The 16,284-nt window shown below is 41.6% G+C and overlaps 1 pseudogene; it reads left to right on the top strand.

Annotated features, from left to right (window-relative positions):
- Nucleotides 1-13,251: 13,251 nt before the first annotated feature.
- On the top strand, nucleotides 13,252-14,840 carry LOC105732374 (importin subunit alpha-1-like; annotated as a pseudogene).
- Nucleotides 14,841-16,284: the final 1,444 nt, after the last annotated feature.

Below are 16,284 nucleotides of genomic sequence, written 5' to 3'. Positions count from 1 at the left end.
GCTGCCAGACACCAGCTGAAGCTCTCCTGTATGATGTGTCTGTCACTGTCCCTGACCCCCAGTCAGGACGCACAGGAGTCAGCGACTCACTTGAGGAGGCAGTCTGTCCCTTGGCAGAGCTTGAGCACTGTGCCAGGAGATCTGCTGCTGTCTTCAGAGCTGGGAAGCAGGAATATTTAAGTCTGCTGAAGCTGCATCCACAGCCGCCTATACCAACAGGTGCTCTGTCCCGGGGAGTTTTATCTAGAAGCCCCTGACTGGAGCTGCTGCCTTTCTTTCAGAGATGCCCTGCCCAGAGAGGAGGAATCTAGAAAGGCAGTCTGGCTACAGTAGCTTTGCCAGCTGTAGTGGGCTCTGCCCAGTCCAGACTTCCTGGCAGCTTTGTTTACACTGGGAAGGGAAAACCACCTACTCAAGTCTTAGTAATGGTGGACACCCCTCCTCCCACCAAGCTCAAGCATCCCAGGTTGACTTTAGACTGCTGTGCTGGCAGCAAGAATTTCAAGCCAGTGGATCTTAGCTGGCTGGGCTCTGTGTGGGTGGGATCTGCTGAACAAGGCCACTTGGCTCCCTGGCTTCAGCCCCCTTTCCAGGAGAGTGAAGAGTTCTGTCTTGTTGGCATTCCAAGTACCACTGGGGTACAAAAAAAAAAAAAAAAAAACTCCTGAAGCTAGCTCTGTGTCTACCCAAATGGCAGCCTAGTTTTGTGATTGAAACCCAGGACCCTTATAGCATAGGCACCTGAGGGACTCTCCTGGTCTGTGGGTTGTGAAGACTGTGGGAATAGCATAGTGTCTGGGCCAGATAGCACCGCCCCTCAAGGCAAGGTCCCTCACGGTTTCCCTTGGCTAGGGGAGGGAGTTCCCTGACCCCTTGTACTTCCCAGATGAGACACCACCACACCCTGCTTTGGCTCGCCCTTAGTGGGCTGCACCCACTGTCTAACCAGTCCCAGTGAGATGAACCAGTTACCTTAGTTGGAAATGCAGAAATCACCCGCCTTCTGTGTGGGTCTCACTGAGAGCTACAGACAGGAGCTGTTCATATTTGGCCATCTTGCCTGGGCTTCCCAGAATCAGTTTTCAAAGAAAAAAAAGTCTGAGTACCATGGCTCATGCCTGTAATCCCAGCAGGAGATCCCAGCAGGAGGCCAAGGCAGAAGGATCACTTCAGCCCAGGAGTTCAGGACCAGCCTGGGCAACACAATGAGACTCCTTCTCTACAAAAACTTAAAAATTTAGCCAGGTGTGGTGGCACATACCTGTAATCCCAGCTATTCAGGAGGCTAAGGCAGAAAGTCAGTTGAGCCTGGGAGTTCAAGGCTGCAGTGAGCTATGATCATGCCACTGTACTCCAGCCTGGGCAACAGAGCAAGACCTCATCTCAAAAAAAAAAAAAAAAGAAAGAAAGAAAGAGAGAGAGAAAGAAAGAAAAGAAAAAGAAAAAATACATAGTTTAAAATGGGTTCCTGCTATCTTTATATTGTGCCCCACTTATCACTGGTCTGAATAAAGAAGGAAAAAGAGAACTTCCCTGTGCCAGAATTCAGTCAGGTCTATTTCACAGTCAGCTCCTGCCAACTTTAAGAAAGCTCAGCTTACCCCATCAGAATAGAATTCCTTGGCCCAGGGCCTCCAACAGAAGCCCCACAAGTGGACACCCTGATCCTCCAGCTCATCTCACCTCCTGACTTTCTCTGTCATTGCCATATTGCCAGTCACCCCTCGGCCCTGACCTCACCCAAGATCTTCCCCATAGGAATGAACTGAAACATTGAGATTTTCCTGTGGTGATGGAACTGGAGGACTCTAACTTTGACTTACAAGGTCTATTCATGTTTGTAGCAACATTTCATGATGGGTGGAGAACACTAATACCAAAGGACCAAGTCTCTTTAAATATGACCAACAACAGGTGGCTGGTGCCTCGGTTCCTTTCTACCCCTCACACTTAAGATAACTTGCCAAGACACTGAAGCACATTTTGAACCTTTCAGGTCTAATAGCTCTGATTTGGATGGAATCAATAAAATGGCAAGGTAATTACAACCTTGCTTTCTGTTTATTGGCTTGTATTTTGCTATATTGATTCTGAAGTGGAGAACTTCTTGTTCTGTACTTTTTAACTTAAGAAAATGTGTTTAGCATGATTTTGTGTCTTCCTTAATGAAAAGATTGTTTATTTTCCATTGCTGGCTTGCCCCAGAGTCATTTCTGGCTAAACATAGAACTCTTCAGTCATCTAAACCACCGTCTGGACATATTCCAGCAAGGAAAAGTAAATGTTTTGGAAATTTATCTGTGTTGAGTTGACTGTCATGTATTTCTGTCAATTTCTAGACATAGAAAAAAGATCATTTTCCTTCCTAGGACACATTCAAATACAACTGCTGGTTTTATGGAAAGACTGTGTCTGGATTTAACATATCAGATGCCTTAAGATATGTGAATCTGGTAAACTCATTAATTTCTAGGCCTGATTATCTGATCATTTGTGTATTAGCATTTGGAGGCCAACAGCAATTCTCGTGGAAGGGAATGGGAGAGCTTACATAAACTGAATCACTGTGATCCAGGCATGATTTTTAAGTGGAAATAAATTTTTCCAACATAACTTGAGTCTTTACACCCTTTATATTATTAATTGCCTTGATTTAAAAATGGGGCAAACTCAACAGAAAGATAAAAGCAATCTTACACAGAACTGCATTTCTTTTGTTTTAGTTCTTGTTTTTCAGAGGTATCTCCAACTTTGCCACCTGAGAACACAAGTCCAATACTTACAGAAGAAATAACTATTACACCTAATCAAGGAACTAGCCAACGCTCAACAGAGGATTGTACTCGGTTATAGAGCTAACTGAAAATGAAGTTAATTCGAGGAAGACCCTTTACCTTCTCCACTGAAGAGACCATTCAAGAGGCCACTCAGGAGCCAGGGTCAGGCAGTGTTACTGGCAGTTAGAGTCCAGCACCCTGCTGAGGAACCAGCAACACGTGTTGGGATTTCATGGCCAGCAAGCATGCTCTGCTTCTTGACTTTATGTAGAGGCTGTTGGTTGACTTTCCACTGCAAATTTTGCTCATTTAGATTTGCCTATTTTGTCTGTTTTTCCTTTTCATTCATGCACCTTTTACAGTCTACCACTCTGCTTGGCTCCTGATACGGTTTGGCTATTTGTCCCTGCCCAGATCTCATTGCTGAGCTGTAATTCCCAGTGTTATAATTCCTAGTGGGAGTTGTTTGGGTTGTGAGGGCAGATCCCTCATGGCTTGTTGCTGTCTTTGCAATAGTGAGTTCTTGCCAGATCTGGTTGTTTAAAAGTATGTGGCACTGGCGGTGGCTCATGCCGGTAATCCCAGCACTTTAAGAGGCCGAGACAGGTGGATCACCTGAAGTCAGGAGTTTGAAATCAGCTTGGTCAACATGGTAAAACCCCATCTCTACTAAAAAAAACAAAAATACAAAATAAATAGCCAGGCGTGATGGTAGGCGCCTGTAATCCCAGTTACTCCAGAGGCTGAGGCAGGAGAATCAGTTGAACATGGGAGGCAGAGGTTGCAGTGAGCTAAGATCATGCCACTGCACTCTAGCCTGGGTGACAGAGCAAAAGTCTGTTTCAAAAAAAAAAAGTGTGTGGCATCCTCCACCCCCGTGTCTTGCTCCCGCTCTCACCATGTAACGTGCCTGCTCCCCCTTCCCCTTCTGTCATGATTGTAAGCTTCTGGAGGCTTCCCCAGAAGTCAAGCAGATATCAGCACCATGCTTCCCGTAAAGCTTGCAGAACCATGAGCCAATTAAGCCTCTTTTTTATATAAATGACCTAGTTTCAGATATTTATAGCAGTGTAAGAATGGCCTAATACAGCTTCCATCCTATCACCTTTGATAAATGTGGAACAATAAACAACCCCTCTCCTGCAGCCAAAATATATTCTAACTCATTTCTCAGAAATGAATAGGCTCTATTAGCATTTCCCATTTGATTTCCTTCCTGCAAAGTTTTCTTTAGAGTTGTAATCTTGCCCTGCTGTCACATCTTTTCTTTTGAACCAATGTTCTGTATTCCAGAAATCATGTAGGAAGAGCATAACGTGTTCCCTTAGATCAGTACACATTGTGCAAAACAGAAGAGAAAGAGGTGCAGCAGAGAATGCACAAGGCACCCTTTTAAATAAGCAGAAATTAATTTACTTTCTGGTCCCAACTCAAACATCCCCCATTTGTTTTTATTTCATAGGCTAAGATCACAAGACTCTTCAACAGAAGAAATGCCAAGAGAGCTAGAATCTTACAGATGGTGGTATTAACAATGGAGCAAACTAGAACCAATGGCAAAGGCACGAAGTCTGAAAATAACACAGAGAATATAAATGTTGTGAGATGAATCTTCCCCCTCCAATTCTCCTTATTTTCCAAATAGTTTCATTTCCTTTCCTCATCATAGAAAATAGAACCATGCATCACAGTTAAAAATGCTCCACTGTCAACACTGTATGATTCACTCTTTTTGTCATAAATGTCTTTAATAATTGATGGATATTAAAACCACAGAGAATATTTAATAGGGGCTTATTTTACTTGCATCACCACTTTGATTCAAAAAAAGATTTAAGGTAGTTAATAAGGTTAGAAGGAAAGAGAGCTAACAAAGATAAGAACTTTAGAGTAATAACAGAAGTTGGTTTTTAAGAAATAAACACTACACAGTTTCCCACGCTTTCTCTGGGTGACGTTTACGGTGGGTAACCAAGGAGAGGCTGCGTCATCTTTTCCACCACTGTCTACCCCGAGGGGTCATGCACACTTGGGCAGAGTTCAAACTCAGAAGTTGTTGAGCATATGCACAGATGAGCAGTCCTGAACTGGGGACCAAGGTTGATTGGAACATCTGGTTTGGCTTTAAACTGTTTACCATCAGCACTGAAACTTTCCCCACATCCAATCTACCTGCCCACAAAAGTCCCATCTTCCCGCACTCTATCTGCCCTCCTCCGCTTCCTAATACACACAGACATACAGGTAAGGTAGCCTGGCCAATATACTCTCCATAGAAACTGAAAATAGCCCCCATGCCGAATGTCACTAAGACCGCTAGACTCTTCAACAGAAGAAATGCCAAGAGAGCTAGAATCTTACAGATGGTGGTATTAATAATGGGGCAAACTAGAAGCAGTGTTAACAAAGACAAGAACTGTATCTAGAGTAAAAACTGAAGTTGGTTTTTCAATACATAAAACCTGTTCTGGGGTGGTGTTTGCTCACGGAATGCCGTCCTCAAACCTCATCAGGTCCTCCAATTGTCATGCCAGAATTATTATCAGGAAAGAGGTGCAATTTTTCTTAGTAGTCAGTCAAGCAAAAAAGCAGAAAAATTTGGAATTCTCAAAATGAAAAGTAGTTGAGATGCAAAATAATAGACCATCAAGAAAGAAGCATGTGTGTGTGAAACATATATAGTACATATAATGCAAATGTACACATTATTCAAAAAGTAAGTAATTAGCATGAAAATTAAAACAATTACATTTAAAAGGTACTGGAAGTATGATAACTAACAAGGCTATTAAGTCTTTATTTTGTGCCAAATTCTCCCCTCAATGCAGTACAGTATCTTATTTCATTTTAATCCTCATAACAGGTCTAAAACAAAGATGCTATTATTATTATACAGTTAAGAAAACTAAGGCTTGGTGAAGTTAAGTTATTTGCCCCAGATTACACAGATCATGTCAAAACTAGCAATCAAATTAGGGCCTGACTCCAAAGGCCAAGCTCTGACCATTGCATGTGCTGCCTCCCTGTGGGAAGAGCTGGTAATTACCAAGTCTGAATTCTGGCTCTATTACTCCTTCATTTCCCTAGAACCCTTTTTTTTAAAAAAAAAACACAGATTCATAGAGAATTTATTCACAACAGCCAAGATCAAGAAACAGTCCCAGTGTTGATAGACGAGTCAAGGGATGAACAAATCTTGGTAAATCCATACATATCTCATTATCCATAAAAGGGAGTACGCTGCTAATACACGCAACACCAATGAAGCTCAGAGACCCCATGCTTAGTGAAAATGTCCAAACTGAAAAAGAGAACTCTGTCCTCACCTGTAACATGAGATAGGCTGAACAAAAATGATCCCCAAAGTCCGTTTTGTTTCCAGCATTCTTCATTGCACCTAGTAAGGAAAGTACGTTCACATATCAAATTGATTTTTAAATATCTTGACCTCATGACCAAAACGATAGCAGTTCGTTCAGCGTAGAATTTATAAATTACATGTAATGAACAATTAGTTGCACAGCCCAGTCCTGAAAAATGGAATTCGTAGAATATACAAAGCTCCATGAGAACCAGAAACAAGTTAACTTCATTCGCCTCTGTGTTCCTGGCATCAAGAACATCTTTCACACTAGACAGGCTCACAAATGACTGGTGAATACTAAGGGATTAACGTAAGATCACTAAACCACCTCTATGATCCTCTTTTTGAGAAAAAGAAAAGAAAAATGGGAAATAGTGGGTCTTCAGAGCTAAGTTGAAGTTAAGGATTACTTAGTTTACTCTCTTTGTTTTATAAGTAACTAAAATAGGCCCAGAGAGGACATTTTTATCATTGATACTGCTATGATTAGTACTGTTGTTGCTGTTATCATTGTCTTCATGTTCTGGGGTAATTCCATTGGCTGAGAAATCTTCCTTTTTCATCTGCTTCTTTCTTCAACTAGAGATTTAGGAACCACAGCCCTCTGCCCACCAGTCACCCTCCTGCACTCCCCACTCCTTAAGGGTAGAATTATTCATTGAGTTATATATATGTGTGTGTGTGTGTGTGTGTGTGTGTGTATGTATATATATAAAACTATGTATATATATACACAACAATATATATTCATTGAGAATTATTTTTTGAGTTATATATATATATATGTATATATAGATACCTAACTTTAAGGGTAGGATTATTCATTGAGTTATATATATATATATATATATATATATATTCATTGAGTTATATACATACAACTCAACAAATATATATATACACATATAACTCAATGACTATATGTATGTGTGTGTGTGTGTGTGTGTGTGTGTATCAATGAATAATTCTACCGTTAAAGGTGAGGAGCTTTATCGAACAATAAAGGGGGCGGGTCCCTGGTGAGGTCCCACCTTCAGGCCAAGGAGGGCCTGAAGGCTGAGGGCCAGTCTGCCAGTCCCACAGACCAGAGTGGGAATTTGTGGTGCCTTTTCCAGGCCTGCCCATGGCCACACATGGATCAATCAGCACATAATTCCCCCTCTCCAGGGCCCATAAAAGCCCCAGGATCAGCCAGAGCAGAGCAGACATCAGGACAACCAGCTGTAGAGAGGAGCAACCCACTTCCGGGCTGCCTCTCTGCTGAGAGCTAGGCAGACAATGGGACCACCTACCTGCACAGAGGAGCTTCCCACCCCAGGGTCTCCTCTCTGCCAGGAGCTGAACACTTGTCGGGACACCCTGGCTGTGGAAAGGAGCTACTCTGTTGCTCAATAAAGCTTCTCTTTATCTTGCTCACCCTCCACTTGTCTGTGTACCTCATTCTTCTTGGTCACAGGACAAGAACTTGGGACCCATCAAGTGGTGGGGACTTGTCAAGTGTTGGAGCTGAAAGAGCTATAACACAAACAGGGCTGAAACATACCCCTTGATCACCAAATTGCAGGGAAAAAGAAGAAGAGCTATAGTCCTTTGGGGACCTCAGACCTGGGAACTGTCCGAGCCAGGTCGGTGACTTCCTCTTTGAAGCTCTGTGGTTCCTGGTGTCTCCAAGCTTCCATGTTCCCTGGTTCCAGCTGTGGAAGCTGCCTGCGGTCCACCTGGTCCAGCCGCAACCTCACAGAAGAGTAGCACCTGGAGCTGCCCGCCCACTCCGGCAGCCAGCATGTCTGACTGCACAGTGGCTGGACAGCAGGCTCACTCACATACCTCTTGCTTCTCCACACAGTCTCCCTTGGCAGGCATGGGATCCAGGCTGGTAGTGTGAGCTGAGCACAGCCTGCCAGGCTGAGTGGGCAGAACAAGCCCCACAGGATCGAGTAAACTTGAGCAAAGGTGACTGGCCACAGGTTTCCAGCCAGAAAAGCAACACCCCAAAGATCCTCTAACATAAAGACCACACCTTAGCATAAGGGCTGTGCTGTAGCACTAACAGCAAAACTGAAAGTCATGCTGCCCAGTAGACCAAAACCAGACTTCGACGGGATCAAGTTATCTGTAAGTAATGAGCTGTCCACCAGAAAAAAATTCAGCAAATCTTTAGAGGAAGAATCTCCAAAATTATAATCCACAATGTCTGCAAAAAAAAAAAAAAAATGATTATGATGAGGCACATAAAAAAGGAAAAACTTAAAGATAATTGAGAGAAAAAATAACCAAGAGAAATACTGATCTAGAAGATATATATTTGGGAGTTAGCATGCAAGGACTTACTTGAATAAAATTTTTAAAAATATGAAAGATACATTAGTTAGGGATTAACAGAACAAATTGTGTGTGTGTGTGTGTGTGTGTGTGTGTGTGTGTGTGTAGAGAGAGAGAAGAAAGAGAGAGATTTATTATAAAGAATTAACTCATGCAACTATGGAGGCTGAGAAGTTCAGACCCAGAAGAGCTGATGGTGTCAGTTCCAGTCTGAGTTTTAGTCAAAGGCAGGAGAAGACCAGTGTCCCAGACTGAAGACAGGCAGAGAAAGAGCTCTTTCTTACTTAGCCTTTTATTCTATTCAGGCCTTTAACAAACTGGGTGAGGCCCATTCAAAATAGAGACAGCAATCTGCTTTCCTCGGTCTACCCCTTCAAATATGAATCTTACCCAGAAACACCCTCACAGATATACCCAGAAATAGTGTCTAACCGACTATCTGGGCATCATGTGGCCCAGTCAAATTAACATGTGCAGTTAATCATCACACACAGAAACTGGGAAAATTTCAACACACCTGTGTGTCTACATATCCATATATAAATTTCACACAAGACATTTACCACAGACCACAAGATGGAACCATATCCTAGGTTCATATAACAAGTTGACAAATTTCAAATGATTTAGATCTTATATTATGTTCTTTCACCACTATGGAATTGAGCGCTCAGTAAGAGAAAGATAAATAGAAGATAAAAAAGCAATATCTTTCAAATTACTCATGAGTTAAAAAAGAAATCACAATGAAAAAATAGAAACTATTTTGAGCTGAAAGATAAAGAAAATATAATAAACCAAACTTGTGGTGTATACCAAAAAGTGCTTTGGGGAATATTAATAGCTTTAAATACACATATTAGGTAAAAGGAAAAGACTGAACATCACTGAGGTAAGCTTCCATCTCAATATATGAGGAAAAGAACAATTAATTAAACCCAAGGATAAGAGGAGGAAATAATAAAAATAATAGCAGAAATCAATAAAATATAAAAAGCCAACGAAGTCAAAGTTGCTTCTTAGGAAACTTTAATAAATTAGTAAGTCCCTAGGTAGACTAATCAAGGGGAAAAAAGGAGAAAATTCAATTTATCAGTATCAGGCATAGAAAAGGAAAAATCACACAGATCTTAGAAATATTAAAAAGGCATTATGAAAAACTTCATGCCCATACATTTTGTAAATTTTGTATCAAAAACTAGATTACACGGAGATAAAAAAAAAATCTTCAAAATCCCAATATAGCACCATTGGCACAGGATGAAATAGAAAATGTGAATGATATTAAATCTGTAATAATTGTTGTTTTTAATTTTTTAAAAAAACTCTTTTACAAAGAAAACTTTAAGCCAGATGGCTTCATTAGTGAATTATCCTTCACATTTAAGAAATACTAAAAACCATCTTATCCATACTCTTAAAGAGAGAGAGAGAATAAAAAGAAGAAATAACATTCCAACACATTTTATGAGGCCATCAGAATTTTTCTTTCTAAACCTACGAGTGCATTATGTTAAAAAAGGAAAGCACAAACTAATATATTTTATGAACACAGGAGAAAATTGTAGTAAATCAAATGCAAGTACATATAAAAAAGATAATACATCTTGAACAAGGGTAGTTTATTTCAGGAATAAAAGGCTAGTTTAACATTTAAAAATCAATGTAGTTGATCATATTAACAAAACAAATGAGAAAAATCAACTGGTAAAATTCAAATAAACCTAGAAACAGACTATTCGTAAAATAATTTATCAAGGTCACTATATAAATCTAATGAGGAATGTGTAAGACTTTCATACCAAAAACTGCAAAACATTAATAAGAAAACGCTTGAAATACTTAAGTAAGATGTATCCTGTTCATCGACTGGAAAACGCAATGTTGTTAAGATGTCAATTCTCCCAAAATTGATCTATAGATTCAATGTAATTAAAAGTAACCCCAGTAAAACTCCCTTGGTTTTCTGTTGTTGTGTTGGGGGTGGGGGGTGTGGAAATTGACAAGTTGATTCTTCGTTTTTTTCCCCACTGGCTAGGCTCACTCCAGGCAGACAAGCTGATTCTAAAATTTGTATGGAAATACAAAGAGCCTAGATGCCCAAGGACATAGGGAAGTAGACCACAGCTCACATATTTAAACCATGAATATAAAGCCTATTCGAAAACTACAGAACTTAAGACAGTGCAGTACTGATTCTAGAATATGGAGACAGACCAATGCAATAGGAAGAGGAGTTCAGAAACAGACCCACAAGTCTCCACACCTTAATGGGGAGAGAGGGAACTCCATTGCAATCCAATGGGAAAAGGTACATGGTGCTGGGTCACCTCGCCAGGCATATATGGAAAATAAAAACAAGAAACCTTGGCCCCCTACTTTATGAAAGCTGAGAAAATCAAGTTTCTATAAGAAATGCAGGATAATGTCTTCATAAGCTTAGAAGAGGCAAAATATTTCTCAAATGTGACACCAAAACTGAAACTGCTTTTGCAAAACTATGACAATAAGAGATATCCATCCGATATGGCTGAGTTCGTCTTGCTTCTAGCCTCACAGGCTGGCTGTCTTCATTCATTCCTGCGTATAGACCAAGCTTACTTTGGGAGGAATTTAGTTTACAGGTTAAATGATAATGGCCCTTCCCAAAAACTAAACTTCCTTTGTAAAACTAATGAAAGGCCACAAAGTTAGGAGGATGAAAGGCACCTGAATTCTACCAGATGTAGACCTAATTAAATAATTACTAGTCATTATTCTGGAGATCCCAAGATTTACAACTTCCCCAATTACTCCTGCCGATAACATCACTGTTGTAGAACCTAAGATTGACCTTTTGAGATGTCTTTTAAGGCTTTGCATTTCTGACAACCAAGATGGTTCCACGTGGACCTAGACATTGGACCTGGACTCCTGTAGTAACCCCCACTCAGAAACAGCCTCAGCACACAAGGATCATTTTCCACACCCCTATGATTGCATCCTCAACCAATCAGCATGCCCCCTTCTGGACCCCTTTGCCCAACAAACTCTCCTTGGAAAACCCTAGTCTACAAATTTCTGGGGAGATTGATTTGAGTAACAACTGTCTTCCATGTGGCAAGGCCAGCCAAGTGTTAATTAAACACTTTCTTCACTGCAATGTCATGGTCTCAGCAGATTAATGTTGTTTGTGCAGCAGGCAGGAAGAACCTATCAGGCAATAATAAAATTACTATTAAGAAAGTAAAACAGGCCGAGCATAGTGGCTCATATCTATAATCCCAGCACTTTGGGAGGCTGAGGCAGGAGGATCATCTGAGCCTAGGAGTTTGAAACCAGCCTGGGCAACATAGGGAGACCCCACCTCTACAGAAAAAAAAAAAAACCTAAAATTTAGCTGAGTGTAATGGCCTGCATTAGTTCCAGTGTCACGGGATTTGGGGGGTATTGCTTTGCCATCCAGAAACCTCTGTGGCCACTGGCACCTTTGCCCGAGTATCACTTGGACTTACTGGGGTCATTCTGCCCACTCGGGCTGGCAGGCTACGTTCAGCTAGAACAACCTGCCTGGATCCCATGCCTGCCAAGTGCAAGTCAGGCACAGAGCAGCAAGGGGTGTGTGAGCGAGCGTTCGGTCCAGCCACTGTGCACAGTCAGGCATGGCAGCTGCAGTGGGGTGGGCAGCTCCAGGCACCGGCACAGGTGCCAGCTCCCTGAGAGTCTGTGGCTGGACCAGGTGTACCACAAGCAGCTTTCATGGCTGGCACTAGGGAACATAGTGGCACCTGAAAGAATAATTAAATAAGCAATGTAAGATATTAAATAATACCACAAATACAAAAATCACAACTCAGAAAACAGATGAACAAACAGTGAAATAACTAACTGGCCGATCACCATGGCTCATGCCTGTAACCCCAGCACTTTGGGATGCCGAGGTGGGCGGATCACTTGAGGTCGGGAGTTTGAGACCAGCCTGGCCAAAATGGATAAACCCCGTCTCTATCAAAAATACAAAAATTAACCAGGCGTGGTGGTGCATGCCTCTAATCCCAGCTACTCGGGAGGCTGAGGCATGAGAATCACTTGAACACAGGAGGCAGAGGTTGTAGTGAGCCAAGATTGCACCACTGCACTCCAGCCTGGGTGACAGAGCGATACTCTGTCTAGGAAAAAAAAAAAAGAAGAAGAACTGACATAATTAAGACTTCAGAAAAAGACAAATCTTAGAAACAAAAATTGCATTAGTAGGTAGCCAAGGGAGAATAGGAAGACAAAAAAGTACAGTAATAGACATAACAGAAATTATAAAAGCCAAGAAAATGAAAGCAGAGAGAACAGGATGCAAGCACACTCTAACACAAATGTCATTAGAGAACCTGAAGAAGAAACAAGCAAACAATAGACTAGCACTAATATGTAAAACTATAATCTAGAAAACTTTTCTGGGAAAAAAATAAGTTCTGAATCTACATATGGCAAAGATAAAGCACACATACGAAAAATAGACTGCAAAGCATATCTTAACAAATTATTGTGATTTATAGACCACTAAAAGCCTAGACTTCACCACTACACAATATATCCATGTAACACAACTGCACATATACTCCCTAAATCTATAAAAAATAAAATAAAATAAATAATCATTAATGATTCCCCAATGGATACCTTCCAGAAGACATGGAATCAGTCGGAGCCGAGGTGGTGGCTTTCAGCACAGCCGCCCCACAGCTGCCGATCCCCGCATAGCCTCCTGTGGAAGCCCAGGCCCGCTTCGCAGCTTTCTCCCTTTGTCTCATAACCATGTCCACCAACGAGAATGTTAATACACCAGCTGCTCGTCCTAACGGATTCAAGAACAAGGAAAAAGACAGTACAGAAATGAGGTGTCACAGAACAGAAGTCACTGTGGAGCTGAGGAAAGCTAAGAAGGATGACCAGATGCTGAACAGGAGAAACATAAGCTCATTTCCTGATGGTGCTACTTCTCTGCTGCAGGAAAACCACAACAACCAGGACACTGTAAATTGGTGTGTTGATGGCATTATCAAAGGCATAAATAGCAGCAACATGGAAAATCAGCTCCAAGTTACTCAAGCTGCCAGGAAACTACTTTCTAGAGAAAAACAGCCTCCCATAGACAACAAAATCTGGGCTCGTTTGATTCCAGAATTTGTGTCCTTCTTGGGCAGAATTGATTGTAGTCCCATTCTGTTTGAATGTGCTTGGGCACTCACTAGCATTGCTTCTGGGACATCAGAACAAACCAAGGCTGTGGTGGAAGGAGGTGTCATCCCAGCATTCATTTCTCTGTTGGCATCTCCCCATGCTCACATCAGTGAACAAGCCGTATGGGCTCTAGGAAACATTGCAGGTGATGGCTCAGTGTTCCGAGACTTGGTTATTAAGTACGGTGCAGCTGATCCACTGTTGGCTCTTCTTGCAGTTCCTGGTATGTCATCTTTAGCAATGTGGTTACTTACATAATCTTACCTGGACACTTTCAAATCTTTGCCGCAACAAGAATCCTGCACCCCCGTTAGATGCTGTTGAGCAGATTCTTCCTACCTTAGCTGGGGTCCTGCATCATGATGATCCAGAAGTATTAGCAGATACCTGCTGGGCTATTTCCTACCTTACTGCTGGTCCAAATGAATGAATTGACATGGTTGTGAAAACAGGAGTTGTGCCCCAACTTGTGAAGCTTCTAGGAGCTTCAAAATTGCCAATTGTGACCCCGGCACTAAGAGCCGTAGGGAATATTGTCACTGGTACAGATGAACAGACAGGTTGTGATCGATGCAGGAGCACTCGCCGTCTTTCCCAGCCTGCTCACCAACCCTAAAACTAACATTCAGAAGGAAGCTACATGACAATGTCAAACATCACAGCTGGCCGTCAGGACCAGATACAGCAAGTTGTGAATCATGGATTAGTCACATTCCTTGTCAGTGCTTAAATCTAAGGCAGATTTTAAGACACAAAAGGAAGCTGTATGGGCTGTCACCAACTAGATCAGTGGTAGAACAGTTAAACAGATTGTGTACCTTGTTCATTGTGACTTAATAGAACCGTTGATGAAACTCTTAACTGCAAAAGAAACCAAGATTATTCTGGTTATCCTGGATGCCATTTCAAATATCTTTCAGGCTGCTGAGAAACTAGGTGAAACTGAGAAACTTAGTATAATGATTGAAGAATGTGGAGGCTTAGACAAAATTGAAGCTCTACAAAACCATGAAAACGAGTCTGTGTATAAGGCTTCATTAAACTTAATTGAGAAGTATTTCTCTGTAGAGGAAGAGGAAGATCAAAATGTTGCCCCAGAAACTATCTCTGAAAGCTGTACCTTCCGAGTTCAGGGGGGGAATCCTGGGACCTTTAACTTTTAGATCATGTAGCTGAGGCATAAATTTGCTGTGTACTATGTTTGGTATTTTGTCTTCTTGTTTCTCTACAAAGAACTCTTCTAAATGTGGTTATTGTAGCACTTTTTACACTGAAACTATACTTCAACAGGTCCAACTGTACATACTGTATAAAGCTTGTCCGATGGCTAGATTTCTTATTTCTATGTGGAATTTCATATTTTACAGCCTCCTGTAAATAAACATTAAAGTCCACCCTTTACTTCACCATGGAAACAAAGAAATAGAATCAGTCTTCCCCCTTGTGGATAACTAGAAAAGTACCTTATTTTCCCCACTAAAATTAGCATGTTAAAGTTTTGTGGGAACCACAAACTGTGAGTTTTTTCCTTCTCATCTAAAAGTAATAGCAAGTCATTTTATGTAAAATCTGTGAGCTGGGCACGGTGGCTCATGCCTGTAATCCCAGCAGTTTGGGAGGCAGAGGGGGGCAGGTCACTTGAGCCCCCGAGCCCCCGGGCCCCCGAGTTAGAGACCAGCCTGGGCAACATGGTGAAACCCCTTCTCTACTATAAATACAAAAACTTACTCAGGAGGCTGAGGTGGTGGTTTCGCTTGAGTCTGGGAGGTCTAGGCTACAGTGAGCCCTGATCGCACCACTGAACTACAGCCTGGGCCACAGAGTGAGACCCTGCCTCACAAAATATATAATAATAGTAATAGCAAGAACAATAAATCAAATAAAATAAAATTTGTGTTAAAGTAACTACATATATCTTTGTAATCGCTAGCTGACTTTATGACTAGTATTATTTATTTATTTATTTATTTATTTATTTTTGAGAAAATGTCTCACTTTTGTCTCCCAGGCTGGAGTGCAATAGTGAGATCTCAGCTCACTGCAGCCTCCACCTCCTGGGTTCAAGTGATTCTCCTGCCTCAGCCTCCTTAGTAGCTGGGATTACAGGTGCCTTCCACCATATCTGGCTAATTTTTGTATTTTTAGTAGAGACGGAGTTTCATCATGTTGGCCAGGCTGGTCTCAAACTCCTGACCTCAGGTGATCTGCAGGCCTTGGCCTCCCAAAGTGCTGGGATTACAGGCGTCAGCCAACGCACCAGGCCATGACTGGTATTTTAAAACAGCACTTAAAAAGTAAAAGGGAGTCAAAGAGAACAAAATGGAAGAACGTTTACAAGAAAACATGGAGGCATGTTTACAAGAAAACAAGGAAAGTGTGAAGTGAGGCTTCCGTAACCAAGCAAGATTCTTTCACATATTCAGGCTATGGAGAAGCAATTTTGAACATGCTGAAACTCAGGGGATGCTGACCCAGGAGCTCTCTTTGAGAAACCTGACACCGGGGAAAACTGGTGAAACAAGATTAGTAGTGAGTGTTTCATATATTCAACTGAAGATCTAAGACTAAAACAAAGGTGAGATAAGAGTCAGAGGATGATATGGAAAC

The sequence above is a fragment of the Aotus nancymaae genome, unplaced genomic scaffold (genome assembly GCF_030222135.1).
Source record: "Aotus nancymaae isolate 86718 unplaced genomic scaffold, 86718_ANA_hifiasm-v0.15.2.pri h1tg000065l, whole genome shotgun sequence".
Classification (NCBI taxonomy): Eukaryota; Metazoa; Chordata; class Mammalia; order Primates; family Aotidae; genus Aotus; species Aotus nancymaae.
Note: the sequence above shows the minus strand (reverse complement) of the source record. Positions and strands in the feature narration are given on the sequence as shown.